General features: G+C 42.3%; 1 protein-coding gene across 3 annotated transcripts in view; it reads right to left on the bottom strand.

Moving 5' to 3' along the window:
- TAOK3 (TAO kinase 3) overlaps positions 1-16,100 on the bottom strand; it is a 143,794-nt gene that overhangs the window by 92,410 nt on the left and 35,284 nt on the right. The window contains exon 1 of one of the 3 annotated variants that reach the window (XM_039504740.1): positions 10,826-11,127. The exons of the other annotated variants lie outside the window; for them this stretch is intronic. The gene's annotated coding sequence lies outside the window, so the exon portion shown is untranslated. Of the gene's footprint in view, positions 1-10,825; positions 11,128-16,100 lie in introns of those variants that run through there. 3 annotated transcript variants of the gene reach the window in all.

Below are 16,100 nucleotides of genomic sequence, written 5' to 3'. Positions count from 1 at the left end.
AAAATAGTGACAATGTCGAGAACAGACCCTAGATTTCCTGATTCCCAACCCACTGCTTTAACCACATCACCAAGTCCTTTCCTCAGGTTAGTCACCGGTTATGCCACTCAGTATCATCTGCTGACCATCATGTATCATTGCCACTAGTTAGTCTTTTCCAGGATGCTCATCACTGTATGGTCTAAGCACTTCACAAGCATCAATGGATTTAGCCTTAAAACACTCCTGTAGTCTGAAGAAGACAAGCCAAGGTAATTCCCTCTTGTCCACAAACAAGCTGCCAAGTACTGTATAACAGCACTGATGCAGACAGACACATTAAGCTAATGGGAAAGGAGTGTCTGAGAAAGCAATGAGAAGCCTCAGTGCTTACAAAGCCTACCTCCTATCCCACAGGGTGTGTGGCTAATCTCTAAATGACGTAAAGACAAACATCGCTGTACGTAAACTAGAAAGTGAAGTATTGTAGCAGGCATTCTTTCCTGTCCCAAGTCTGCATTCTCTGGCTTAGGCCGAAGGGCGTGATAGCTGAATCACAACATGATCGGCGAAGGACTGAAATGTTCTATACTTCCAGGATCTCTGGGGATTTTTAACAGCGTTGTCTATTTTAGGAACAAATATACACAGCAATTTTTCCTGCCCCTTCTTACAAAGATGATTTAAGGAAAAACACAAATATAGCAATTACCACTGCCGGAAGCTGGGTTTCATTGGCCATTATGTTTTGAAGAGATTTGTGCCATGAAAACGCCACCATCATGACAGTGTTGCAGTCACATTCCAGAGTCACAGCTGTGCTAGTGTTTCCGTCATAAAATCTTTTCTGGGTATAACAAAGCAGGAAAAGATTTGCCCCAGATTCAAGGAGTCAGCTAAAGATCAGAGTTCAAACAAATACATTGGTTTGGCAGAGTTTGAGGAACACATAAGGACTGTGCTCAACCAGTAAAGTATTAGTCAGCAAGGACCACTGCCTATAATTAAATGCCATTTCTTTAGCCATTTCAAACATCAAGTGAGTTATAGTGCGGGCAAAAGGTATTGACTGACAGCCCTAGACACTGAAGTCTTGTGTTCAGCCACGAAACAGACAAAACACAGGCAGCAGCGGCACAATCTTTCCCTAGACTCAAAGCCCTGTCACATGCAAAGCATATGGGACGTGAATTAGGTGGCAGGGATGCTGTAATTATGCTGGAGGGACTCTGGCATTGTGTGGCACTCCAAGGCGCTCTGCCCGCACTGTGCCTCCCAATCCCATCCTATCAATGAGGTATTCCCATTATTTTCTTACTTTACGCTGCCTCCCCCCATTTTCAATTGTAGAAGCTGTGGGGGGGGGGAAGCGGAGGATTTTGAGAACTGGGCTAGAGGACAACTGGGCCTTTAGGAACTCAGGAAGGCAAGGGAGATGGCCCAGGAGGTAGTTGAGGCTTTTGATACTTGAGAAGGAATACACTGTCTCCTCCTTTCCCCTACATCAGGCAGGGAGAAGTGACTTTAAATGTGCGGGGAAGGAGGTTTGAATTCCTCAGCACAGCAGCATTGGACAGCAACTATACCCTGCCCCTAAGATCTATCACCACGTCCAAAAACAATGGCCTGCCGGCCAACTGGGATTTCATCAATTAAATAGAAAGAGTAGAAATAGTGTTAAGACCAAGTTATGGAATTATATAAGCCTGTATCGCTAAAAACAGACCAGGAGCTGCTGAAGACAGAAAGCCTTGCAGACAGAAAGGAAGGTAATTAGCAACCCGTAAGGAATTTCCTCCAGCAAGGGATCACCTGTCCAAAGGGAGAGGAGGAGAATGCAAAATATTGACAGGCACTATTGTGTCAACCTTCAATAGCAATACCTGGCGGTGGGACAGAAACAGAGTACACCTCTGAATGCGGATGTCGGTTCCGAGATAGCGAGGAGGCAGAATATCTGCGTAAATACCTTTTAATGAATGATGCTGGATGTAACCCACCCTGTGACACGGCCAAGATGAAACTGCATGGAGTATATCAGAGGGGATGGGAGACAGACATGGGAGGAGAGAGCCGCAAGATGTAATGCTTGACGGCTAGGCGAATGCAGAAAAGCTCATAATAAAGCAATAAGGTATTTTCTCTTATTTTTCCTGTAGTTAAGTCCAATGCACCCACCTAGATCAGCTTCACAAAGTATTCCGGCTAGGTATGTTACATGAGCTACTGCTTTTGTTTACTGTAAGATTCTCCACCTCTGCTGTCAACACATCTTGTTTTAAATTAGACCATTTTGACTCTTGGGCTGTTGTGCTGAGGAATTTCTCGTCGACAACCCCCTCTCCTCCTCCTAGTACGTTACCTTCAGACTCAATTCTCAGCCAAGATGAGCTCCACAACCTTTGCGGCCCTTTCCCACCAGGGGCGTGAGCGGATGTTTGTGGGAGGCAATTGGGGAATCTAAGAGCCATGAAGGAGAACGGGGCTGAAGGGAACACAGACAGATTATATGACACAGGCTTGATGTTTCCACTGCAAAGACAGGCAAGTCATTAATGTTGACATTTCCAGTGCCCCTCAGACTTCAGCATTCACACCCCACTGAGCTAAATGAGGTACTATGTACCAATCTCAGACCTACTGTTTCAGGCTGTTTGCAAACCCAGGCAGGCACTGTTACTGAACTCTGGTGACATTTTGAAGGTTTCTTCACATTCATAAGAGCCAGACACTCCTCCCTTCGCCCTCCCCGAGTTAAAGCCTAGATTCTAGAGCACAGCTCTGCCACAATTTAACAATAATAAATTATGATAAAACTTATGCTGCTACTGAACTGCATTACACCAAAGCGTGTGTACTTTGTGTGTACACGCCTGTGTGACTGGTTCAGTCAGACCCCCCGCCTTGGGACTGTCACCTGATGTACTGAAACTACCTCTGAGTCCATTTTCTTTGCCAGTTTGGTACTCCAGAACCTTGTCTTGTTGAGCCAGACACGCTAGCCTGCTGCAACACAGACACAGGGTCTGAACCACGCCCCCAAAGCTGGGGACTTAACTGAAAATAGCTCAGCAAGTGCTCCTGTCTCCAGCACCCAGATACCCAGCTCTCAATGGCATCCAAACCCCAAATAAATTGGTTTGACTCTATATAAAAGCTTATACGGGGTAAACTCATAAATTGTCCGCCCTCTATAACACGGATAGAGAGAATGGAGATGCACAGCTGTTTTCTCCACCAGGTATTAATCACTTACTTTGAGTTAATTAATAAATAAAAGTGATTTTATTAAGTATTAAAAGAAAGATTTAAGTGGTTTCAAGTAATAACAGACAGAACAAAGTAAGTTACCAAGCAAAATAAAGCAAAAACATGCAAGTCTAAGCCTAATACATTAAGAAAGGGTAATATCTCACTCTTAGAGATGTTCCAATAAGCTTCTTTCACAGACTAGACACCTTCCTAGTCTGGGCCCAATCTTTTCCCCAGTACAGTCCTTGTTAGTTCCAGTTTAGGTGGTAACTAAGGGATTTCTCATGACTGGCAATCCCTTTGTCCTGCTCCACCCACTTTTACAGCTTTGGCACAAAGCAGGAATCCTTTGTCTCTCTGGGTCCCCACCCCTCCTTCTAAACAGAAAAGCACCAGGTTTAAGATGGATTTCAGTATCATGTGACATGGTCACATGTCACTGTAAGACCTCATTCTTCATTACCCACACACCTACACAGGAAGGTTTACAGGTAAATAAACTCATTCACAACCAATTGTCCTAGTCAATGGGAGCCATCAAGATCCTAAGCCACCATTAATGGCCCACACTTTGCATAATTACAATAGGACCTCAGAGTTATACTTCATAGTTCTAGTTTTAGATACAAGAATGATACATTCATACAAATAGGAGGAACACACTCAGCAGATTATAAGATTTGTCCTTACAAGAGACCTTGTGCATAAATCATATTCCAGTTACATTGTATTCACGCTCATTAGCATATTTCCATAAAACATATGGCAGCATTCAAACCACCTCAAAGGGTGACAGTGGAATTTACAGTCTGTAGTCTTGAAGCACCCTTGTTGGAAGTCTCAGGTATGCCTGCCCTGCACAGTTAACTCAGGCTCAGAATCTGGGTTTTAGCCTAACCCTCCCCACCATCCACACAGAAACCCCCCTGACCTGGGTGTGGACGTTGTCCTCTAAGCCTGGGCCAGCTGATCCGGCTGGGTGTGCAGATTACAGCCTGAGCTCTGCTTTAAATCTGGCACTAGAACCTGCCCAATTTGCAGTGAGGATGCAGGCTTCATCACTCCAGTGCTGTCCCACAACTCTCCCCAAAGGACAGACAAGTTCTCCCACAACTGACTAGGAAAATCCTAGAGCAGCTCAGCACCTGCCCTGAGCCACACGTGTGTGAAAACACAGTAACTCAAACAGGGCTTTGCAGTAGGAACCCACAAGGCCAGGCTAGGCTAACCCTGGTACCATCACCATGTTAACTGGGCAGTGCCGACATGGCCTCAACAATTGTCTCTAGCACCCTGATTGGAAGTCTTGGAATTAGAGCCAGTCGGGGTAATTCAGAGTGAATACTGACCACCAATAGCAAGGTACAATAGAGTACTTCTAATACACCTCCTACACGGACAGCGTGAGTTGCTTTCTCTCCCCATGTAGGTTCTTTCTTAGACTGGTGCCCACTACTGTATACCTGAGCACCTGCCATGAGGAGAAAACAAAACTACTGTCTCTTTCAGCCTTGCCAGCTGGAAACAACTTAAGGTTATCAGTAGCTGGTTTTAGCTGGCCATTGTCATCACTTTTCGGTATATTTTGACTAGTACATTAACGCTTACAAAAAATATCCTTCCTGTTACAAGTGTGTTTGATATCCAAGGCTATAACATGTAGCACCATTCTGAATAAAATTATCGCAATGTTTAAAATTGGTGGAAGAAAGTAATGAAGGGAGAAATGTATGGTGAATACCACCACCACATTCCACAGGCAAAAGGTAAACAGTGAGGTGGCAAAGTTTGCAGATGATACTAAACTGCTCAAGATAGTTAAGTCCCAGGCAGACTGTGAAGAACTTCAAAAAGATCTCACAAAACTAAGTGACTGGGCAACAAAATGGCAAATGAAATTTAACGTGACTAAATGTAAAGTAATGCACATTGGAAAAAATAACCCCAACTATGCATACAATATGATGGGGGCTAATTTAGCTACAACTAATCAGAAAAGAGATCTTGGAGTCATCGTGGATAGTTCTCTGAAGACGTCCACGGAGTGTGCAGCGGCAGTCAAAAAAGCAAACAGGGTGTTAGGAATCATTAAAAAAGCGATAAGAGTATAAGATGGGGAATATTTTATGGCCCTTATATAAATCCATGGTACACCCACATCTTGAATACTGCGTACAGATGTGGTCTCCTCATCTCAAAAAAGACATACTGGCACTAGAAAAGGTTCAGAAAAGGGCAACTAAAATGATTAGGGGTTTGGAATGGGTCCCATATGAGGAGAGAGTAAAGAGGCTAGGACTCTTCAGCTTGGAAAAGAGGAGACTAAGGGGGGATATGATAGAGGTCTATAAAATCATGAGTGATGTGGAGAAAGTGGGTAAGGGAAAGTTATTTACTTGTTCCCATAATACAAGAACTAGGGGCCACCAAATGAAATCAATAGGCAGCAGGTTTAAAACAAATAAAAGGAAGTTCTTCTTCACACAGCACACAGTCAACCTGTGGACTCCTTGCCTGAGGAGGTTGTGAAGGCTAGGACTATAACAGCATTTAAAAGAGAACCAGATAAATTCATGGAGGTTAAGTCCATTAATGGCTATTAGCCAGGATGGGTAAGGAATGGTGTCCCTAGACTCTGTTTGTCAGAGGGTGGAGATGGATGGCAGGAGAGAGATCACCTGATCATTATCTGTTAGGTTCACTCCCTCTGGGACACCTGGCATTGGCCACTGTCGGTAGACAAGATACTGGGCTGGATGGACCTTTGGTCTGACCCAGTACGGCCGTTCTTATGTTCTTAGGTAGGGGCAGATTAGAAATGGGGGACATGGTATTTTACCAGGTCCTGCAGTTGCTGGGTACAATGGAAATAATGATGCATTTTAGGGAAAATAGCCATTCCAAAAGCAATTTTCTTCACGGGAAAAAATATAAATAAAAGTACTAAACTGAAACAACTGTTTTGCTTACACTGACAAAAGAAATTTAGCTCTAAAACTGAAACCACGTCCTTAGTTTAACCTGCTGTGCGCACCCACATCATAGAAGAACATTCACCACTCCAAGACTATCAATATCTGGACAATGGGTAAATCAAGGTATGTGATTTCAGCCTTAAGTCTTATTTTCTTGGGATTTCTCAGGCCAAGCCAAGCCCTTAATGTACTTTTAAGGCAGATTTTTGGCATATAGCTGCATTAAATAACTGGAGTCCTAACCTAGAACTAAAGGAAAAAAGACTATCAAACTGGGCAGTGGAATCTGAGGTTTAAGATTAAATTAACTCTTGAATGCACAGAGTTCAGCAGGTCAGTCTGGAGATTTCTGCAGATAATTACCATTTCTGATCAAATTAAAGGGATTATCATTCATAAGATTAAAAGGGAAAAGCTTCCAAAATGGCACAAACACAACTGCAAATTATCTGTCCTTATAAACCACCGTGCTTGTAACACTGCCAGCCAATAAGGGTTAATTTATAGTTGGCTGTTTTAAGTCATGAGTCACTTAAATTTGTTTTTCATGTGAAACCGATGGTCCAAAATTCTCTATTTGGTTGTGTTTGAAAACGAAAACATTCAAAGTATTGAATGAAGAGGAGTTGTGTCAGACTGTTCAGCTCTGCTTTTGAGAGAAATTAATCTGTCAATTTTCAGCACCTCTCTGTACTAGTCTCATTGTGGGAAAGAAGCGAGATGGACTGAAATGTCAGGCTCCTTTCGATGGGACCCACCTTCTCATAGGTGGAGGAACCAGAATCAGTCCTCATGCACCACCTAGGTCCCTTCAGGAAACGGAGATACAGACAAAATTATTATTGAAATGAGCAGAAACACATACCTGAAAACTAACAGGATTTGAAAGAAATAAAAGAAAAACTGCTATGTGCTCAAAAATAAAAACTTCAGAGGTCTATACGCCAATGTGAGCAGCAAATTAGTAGTGAATTGGCGTGCCTGGCAATGAGAGAATCTTGACATAATAGGCATTACTGAAACATGGTGGAATGACTTAAAATAAATCAATGAGAAAACTACATAGGAAAGACAGACAGGGCTGTTCCAGTGCTTGTGGAAGAGGGTATTACTGGATTCAATTTTTTTACTATATTGGCTATTGTTGAGGTGTGGGCATGGAACAGCCTTCGGGCTTGATTATAATTAGACTGTATATTTTTTGCGAAGGCATTTGCAGTGAGATTATATACTTTTTATATATAATAAATCTCAAAATAAAAAATTAATAGATCTGAGCAAGACTATAGAATCTAACATGTGTGGGCGAGGGTAAGGCACAGAAGACAAAATTATTTACGATAGTCAAAATCAAAACAGCCCGTGAGTAATTCTGAAGGGACCTAACCAAGTTAGATAAATTAGAAACACAATGGCAGATTAAATTAAATGCATGCAACTGCAAGGTAATATACGTTGTAAGGAATAATCTGAACTATTTCACACACACTGCTGAGTTCTAAATTAATTGTAACCACGTAGGAATAAGTCCTCAGGGTCTTTGTGGATGGCTCTCTGAAAACATCTGCTCTATGCACAGTGGCAAAAAAAAAAAAAGAAAAAAAGGCAAACTAAATGTTAAGATGTGAAAATAGTCATAGAAAATAATATTGAGAATATTAAAAGATTACAGAAATGGATGGTACACTTGCACATCAAACGTATCCCGTTTGGGCCATCATATTTTAAAAAGAGATACAGCAGAAACAGAAGCAGAAATGGGTGACAAAAATAATTAGAAGTATGGAGAGACTTCTGGATGAGGAGAGATTGAAAATTAACACTTTAGTGAAGGATCACAACAGGGAATATAAAATAATGACTGGAAAAAGAAGGTAAGTCCTGTCCTCCTTTTTTCCCCTCTCACAGTGTAGTATGCAGTACTGACCACAAGAGGAGAGGAGCAGACTCCAGTAACTGGAGAAGAGGAGCCACCTCCCCCCACCCTTGGAGGACACAGCCACTACCCCCAGGAGAAGGAGACAAATGAGGATGGTGGTCGGGGATTCCCTTCTAAGAGGAAGGAGAGGCATCCATCTGCCCACCTGCCCTGACATCCTGGGAGGCGTGCTGCCCATCTCCAAGATGTTACGGGAAGGTTGCTGAGGCTCATCCGGCCCTCTGACCACCACCCCATGCTGCTCATCCTCATGGGCACTAATGATAGTGCCGGGTATGACCAGAGCAAATCAGGAGTGACTACAGGTCTCTGGGAACAAGGGTGAAAGAGTAAAAGGCACAGGTAGTGTTTCCATCCATCGTCCAGATGGAGAGTACATGGCTGGTCAGGGACAGATGCATCCTGCGGATTAATGCATGGCTATGCACACGGTATCCAAGGGAGGGCTCTGGCTTCCTCAGCCGTAGAGTGCTGTTCTGTGAAGGAATACTGGAAAGCGATGGATTCCCCCTGACAAGGAAGGCGAAGAGCATCTTGGGACATTGACTCGACAATCTAGTGAAGAGGACTTTAAACAGGTTCAAAGTGAGCAGGTGACAAAAGCCCACAGGTCAATATAAAAAAGTGACCTTGACAGAGGACTGGAAGTTGGAAATGGAAAATTACAACAGAGTCAGTGGAGTAACGAGGAAAAACTGGGGGAATACGTTCAGTATCTTAGACGTCTATACACAAATGCAAGGAGTACAGGGAATAAACAGGAAGAACTGCAAGTACTAGTACACAAGCAAAATCATGATGTTATTGGCATCAAAGACTTGGTGGGATAAATCTCATGTCTAGAGGAGTACAGCTTGTTTAGGAAGGGCAGGCGGGGAAAAAAGGGAGGAGATGTTGCATTGTACATCAAGAATGTATAAACATATTCTGAGGTCCAGATGTAGGAGAGAGGCAGACCAGCTGAAAGTCTCTGGGTGAAGAGGAAAAAACAGGGGCAACACCATGGTTGTGGTCTAATATAGACCATCAAATCAGACGGAGGAGGTGGACGAGGCATTTCTAGAACTAACAAATATCCAAAACACGAGACCTGATAATAATAGGGGATTTTAGCTACCCAGATATCTGTTGGAAAAGTAATACTGCAAAACACAAAAAGCATCCAATAAGTCCTTGGAATGTGTTGGGGACAACTTCTTGTCTCAGAAGTTGGAGAAAGTAATCAGGGAGGATGCCATGTTAGATACAATTACAACCAACAGGGAGGAATTAGTTGTGACTGAAAATAAAAGGCAACTTAGGTGAAAATGATCATGAAATGACTGGATTTGTGATTCTAAGGAAAGAGAGCAGTGGAATAAAGATAGTGGCTTTCAAAAAAAGTAGACAGACAAACTCAAAGACCTACTAGGTAAGGTCTCAAGAGAAGAGAATCTAAGAGAAAATGGCATTTACGAGAACAGCAAACTATCCTGATGTGAAGGCAAGATAGGAAGATAAAAGGCCAATATGGCTCTATCAGGAGCTCTTTAATGACCTAAACATCAAGAAGGACTCCAGCCAGAAGCGAAAACATGGACAAATTGCTAAGGATGACTACAAAAGCATAGCAAAGGCATGTACAGACAAAATCAGAAAGGCCAAGGCACAAAAAAGCTAAACCTAGCAAGGGACACAAAAGACAATAAGAAGAGGTTCTATAAATACATTAGGAATAGGAGAAAGATGAAGGAAAGTGCAAGTCTACTTAGTGGGGAGTAACAACAAATGACACCAAGAAGGCTGAGATGGCTAATGCCTATTTTGCTTCAATCTTTTCTATAAAGTTAATTGTAATGAGACAGTCAACACAATTGATATTAACAACAAGGAGAAAGGAACACAAACTAGGACAGGGAAAGAATGGTTTAAAGAATATTTAGATGATTTAGATGGATTCAAGTTGGCAGGACCTGACAAAATTCACTCCAGGGTACTCAAGGAACTAGCAGAAGCAATCTTAGAAACTTTAACGATTATGGAGCACTCACGGAGCATAAGTGAGGTCCAGGAGGACTGGAAAAGGGCAAACATAGTACCTACTTAAAAGGAGAACAAAGAGGACCTGGAGAGTTATAGACCCATCACTTTTATTTTGATACTTGGAAAGATATTGGAACAAATTATTAAATCAATCTGAAAGCACCTAGAGAAGGGGCAGCCAACCTTAGCCTGAGAAGGAGCCAGAATTTACCTATGTACATTGCCAAAGAGCCACAGTAATATGTTAGCAGCTCGTCCACCCTGCTCCCAGTGCCTCCCACCCACCAGCAGCACTGCCGATCAGTGCCTCCCCCTCCCTCCCCACACCTCCCAATCAGCTGTTTCATGGGGTGCAGGAGGCTCTGGGGAGGAGCGAAGGCACGTCAGGCTCAGGGAAGGGGGCAGGAAGGGGTGGAGTGGGGGCAGGGCCTGTGGCAGAGCCAGGGGTTGAGCAGTGAGCACCCCCCAGCACATTGGAAAGTTGGCGTCTGTAGCTCCAGCCCCGAAGTCGATGCCTGTACAAGGAGCCGCATGTTAACTTCTGAAGAGCCGCATGTGGCTCCGGAGCCACACGTTGGCCACCCCTGCCCTACAGGATAACAAGGTTATAAGGAATAGTCAGCATGCATCTTTGGAGAACAAATCATGCCAAACTCACCTTATTTCCTTCTTTAACATGGATACTGGACAAGTGGTTGGGGAGAAGTAGCAGGTGGGATAGATCTCGATTTTAGTAAGGCTTTTGACAGTCCCATGTGACATTCTCGTAAGCAAACTAGGGAATGAGTTCTAGATAAAATTACTATGAAGGGAGTACACAACTGGTAGAAAAACCATACTCAAAGAGTAGTTATCAATGGTTCGCTGTCAAACTGGGAGGATATATCCAGTGAGGTCCTGCAAGAGTCAGTCCACGGTCTGGTACTATTCATCATTTTCATTAATGACTTGGATAATGGCATGGAGAGTATGTTATGCAATCTGCAGATGACACCAAGCTGGGAGGAGTTGCAAATCCTTTGGAGGACAGGATTAGAATTCAAAATGACCTTGACGAATCAGAGAATTGGTCTGAAATCAAGAAGATGAAATTCAATAAAGGCCAGTGCAAAGTACTACACTTAGGAAGGAAAAATCAAATGCACAACCACAAAATGGGGAATAACTGGCTAAGTGATAATACTGCTGAAAAGAATCTGGGGGTTACAGTGGATCACAAACTGAATATAAACCAACAATGTAATGCAGTTGCGAAAAAGGCTGCTATCATTCTGGGGTGTATTAACAAGAGTGTTGTATGTTAAGATACGGCAACTAATTGTCCCACTATTCTTGGTGCTGGTGAGGGCTCAACGAGAATATTGTGTCCAGTTTTGGGCAACTCACTTCAAGATAGATGTGGCCAATTTGCAGAGAGCCCAGAGGAGAGCAATAAAAATAATAAAAGATTTAAAAAACCTGACCTATGAAGAAAGGTTAAAAAGGGACACGCTTTGTCTTGAAAAAAAGAAGAAAACTGAAGGGGGATCTGATTACAGTCTTCAAATATATTAAGAGCTATTATAAAAAGAAGACCGTGATCAGTCGTTCCCCAGGGCTACTGAAAGTAAAACAAGAAGTAATCTACAACAAGGGAGATTTAGATTGATATTAGGAAAAACTACCCTTAGAGTTAGAAAGTTAAGTATTGGAATAGGTTACGAAGGGACGTTGCAGAGTCCCTGTCCTTGGAGGTTTTTAAGAGCAGGTTAGGCAAACACCTGTCAGGGATGGCTTAAGTATTCGTGGCCCTGCCCCAGCTCAGGGGAGTGAACTTGATGACCGCATGTGGTCCCTCCCAGCCCTACATTTATATGATTCTATAGTACGGGAACAATGGGACATATAATGAAAGGGAAAGGCAACATATATCAACTTAAAACTGATGAATATATATATATACACACACACACACACGATATATATAGAGAGACAGACATGCACACACATTCCCCTCTACAATTCACCTGTGGGTTTCACTACCCTCTGATATTTTGCACAAGACTTTAACAGGATTTTTAAAAAAATGTTTAGACATTTATATGGGTAATGAGAACATACACAGTTACATCAGATTACATGTTAGATCCAACTCTTTGTGCTTCAGGTCATAAAGCAACCACTTACTGCCTAGGGTTAGTAAGAAACTTCCTCTATCAGCAGGTTATTTGGTATTTGTCCATTACAGGTGCTCTTGCACTTCATTCGAAGCATCCAGCATTTACCACTGTCCAGACAGGATATAGGACTAGATGGACCATGGCCGTTCCTAATATCTGAGTGTTATAACAGTTTCCCCACAGATTTGATTAGGGTCCTCTTCCCTCATCCCAGAATTTGGCAGGAAATGGCATGACTCTCATCATGTCCCAAAGCATTTAGTCTCCAAACTGTTGTGTTTTGTTTTGTTTTTTTTATGATTTCCTCCTTCCTTGGAAGATGTATGCCTGTGTGTACTGTCTGGCCCTACACTGCTCAATAAACACACTAAGTATGAAAAATGTTCAGTGTTTTTAAAATCATATTTATTCCTTCCTCCTGCCAAGAAATTATCCTTGCAAGCCATCAGAGGCCCTACAGTGACTGCCCTGGGTAAATGGAGTCCAACAACTTTAAGCTCTGAGAGTGAATTATAATTCATGTGGGAAATAATTCAAGCGCCCTCCTCCCCCTATAGTTCTTTGATCAGTTTCCTATGCAATATACTTGACATACCTAGGAAACAAACAAACAAAATCACTTTGTCCATTCTTTTTAAACAGACCAATTCCAGCCACATTTTCTAAGATTTCTTGGACCTGTGAGTCCTATTCCAAGTATGTTCCTGAAAAGAGAGAGTTATGTTATAACCTACGTCTCATTCGAAGTTTGGTTACTGTGTATAAATCACTGCCTAAGATACCAGGCACTGTGATAACATGCCATCAAAAGCTCCAGGGATATCACAACCTGAAAGGGATGTAGTTCAGTGCTGACCCTCATTCACTACAATCAAGCAATAAAAGCTGATTTTTATCAATCCAACAAAAGACTGATTGACATTTGCAACCCTATGTCTGAGAAAGCGTAATAATCCTATTTTACAACCATTATTTTCTTGTAACTGATCTTGATTCAGTGCAAAGTATAGAAACAAACTCTGTCATTCATCTGAAACTAATTCGTGTGTGCAGGCTCTGTCAGTGTGCATGTGCACAGCCTGGGCTTGTCTTCACTGCGACAGTTAGCTCGAGTGAGAGTGGCCACACTGTGAAATGCTCAAGCTGCACAGCATGATTTGATTAGCAGCTGATCAATTGTGCTTACTGGAGCTGCAGCCTGTGTAGTCGCATCATTTCACTACTAGTTGAAGCTTCAGCAACCTTCAACCCAGACCCCCTGATGGGGAAACTAGCTTGAATTTAAAGAAAACACTTAACTCTAACTAGAGATTTTTGTACAGGGACAGGAGTCGGGTTAGGGGCAACACTCCAGTTATACTCTGAGCTGACACTGCAGTGAAGACAAGCCCTTAGCTGGATATTTGTTTACTTACATAATTGTGTTGTAAGGAAACTTTCATTCAACAAAAATATCCACACTATCCCTTGGCCTCAAGGTAAAACCTGTAACATAGGACTACATTTTAATAATGGCTCCCCTCTTCTATATGCAATGAGTCCCCCACCTTTCCATGTCCAGCTTATCACCATTACAGAAGTCTACCTGTGACCTTCATCTTGGCAATAGTCAAATAAAACTGTATCCAACAACCAGGCAGCACAATTAAATAACTGTTGTGCTACACCGAGTCACCACAAATCTAATCCAAGTGTTACTCTCAAATTTAAAGCATAGCACTAAGGATAGAATTACAGAAAAGTCAACATAAACATTAACATTTCCACCCAATTTAAGGTAAAAATGATCTGGACCAAGTGAAACTATTTTCCACATGAATTAGACAGTCACAAGTTTTATTAGACATGTTAGAGGCACACCCAAGCCATAAAATCAGTCCAGTGTCACACAACCAAGAAACTTTTATAAGAAATATCAGATTCCTGTCCTTGCTGAATAAAAAGAGTGTAAAGTTAATTCATCAACAGACTCCATGGTGTCCCATTTGTTAACTTTTTAAACTACAGACAAGAAGCCTCAGCGGAGACAGAATATACAGAGTTTTTATCTGAGAATGGTTAAAATTAACTACAGTAGAGCTTTCACCACTTGAGACTTATTTGATTGCCAAGAGGATTTTCCTCATCAAGCAATGTTGCTGGACTCAAATCAGGAAAGATCAGTCATTTGTGCCAGTCTGCTTCAGTTCCTGCTTTCTCTTAGCAGCTGCCACCAGAATCCTAACCCTATCATGAGCCTGGGATAAGGACAGCAATTACATCGCTCCCGATTCTGTTCTTTTCCATCACATATGGTAACAACGGTCCATGAAGATGGTACCTTTTATGTCCAGGTGCAATTGTGCAGTAACCATACTCCCCACAAAATAGCTCACATCAGAGGTACCTACATCTTTTAGAACCTCCAAAATATGAACTTTCATAGCATTAAAACAGATTCTTCGGAGCTTATCTACTTTCTGCTATAGTAAAACTATCTTCAGTATAGGCACCTGCAAGGCCATCCCTTTTCTGTGACTGCACATTCACCCCCATACCATCTATGGTACAATTCAAATTGATAATTTTCATCATGGGCAATTCAGAGCTTCCCAGCAAGGAGGAAAGTATGGCTATTGAGAGGATTTTTTTTTAAAGTCTGTTAACTGAGTTGCTAATTCACAGAGTTCGGTAATTCAAAATGGGTCTCCTAGTTTTAGAGCAATGACTGCACTTCTGCTACACTGTCAACAGAACAGAACATGCCCAAAGGATAATGGTTTCCTGCTGCTTGATAAATATTCTGGGGTGCCTCAAAGATATTTATTCAAGAGGATTGGAGTGAACATGCATGATATGACATTTGTTTTGGGACACAACACGGGATTACAGCACACACACAATATATACCTGGCCTTCCAAAATTCTGTTCACTCACTCTCCCAGGGAGAGTTTTTTTTTCTAGAAGTGAGAGGAACCTTTTTGCACAGTAAAGCTAGGGAAATAGATCCGGTGCCTAGGCTGGTATATTTTCATAACAATCTTGCAAGGCTGACCCAGCCCATTACCAGACTCTTACCACAAATATGTCCACTTGTTTATGCATTCAGAACAGCACCACCTCCCTTTACAAGGCAGATCTATTTATAAGCACCACAGATGTCTTTGAATAGTTACAACGTCAGTGAATCAAAGGACAATTCCACATACACACCCTCTAATTCTTTAATGAAAGACAGGAACCAAACTTAGGGAATGTCTTCACTAGCAACATTAAAGCGCTGCACCAGCGCTGGGAGTGGGAGAGAGCTCTCCCAGCACTGTAAAAAACCCACCCCCACAAATCTGTGTTTTTTCACACCCCCGAGCGAGAAAGTTGCAGCACTGTAAAGTGGCAGTGTAGACAAGGCCTTACTCAGCTCCAATCACTCTTCTCCTCTCCCTCCACCCTCTCTCAAGCAAGATAACCAACTACTTCCCTGCTCCTGCTAATACAACCTTTCCCTTCTCTAGCAAATTCCATCCAAGAATCTCAAACATTAATTAATTACGCCTACTAACAGGTCTCAGACATGAGCAGAGCTATAAAAAGGCTTCGGAACTGAGTGGCTGCTGAGGAGCTGGTAGCTGATCAAATTTTCAAGAGTTACAATGACTGCATTATATATAAGTTAGGAGATGATCAGTTTTTAAAAGCCTTCAGTAATTTTTCAGCATGCCTCAGGTATGTATTACTGTCCCGCTTTCACAGATGGGGAAAACAACGAACAGTGAAGTTAAATAACTTGTCCGAAA

Source organism: Mauremys reevesii, linkage group 18 (assembly GCF_016161935.1).
Source record: "Mauremys reevesii isolate NIE-2019 linkage group 18, ASM1616193v1, whole genome shotgun sequence".
In the NCBI taxonomy this organism is placed as follows: domain Eukaryota; kingdom Metazoa; phylum Chordata; order Testudines; family Geoemydidae; genus Mauremys; species Mauremys reevesii.
Note: the sequence above shows the minus strand (reverse complement) of the source record. Positions and strands in the feature narration are given on the sequence as shown.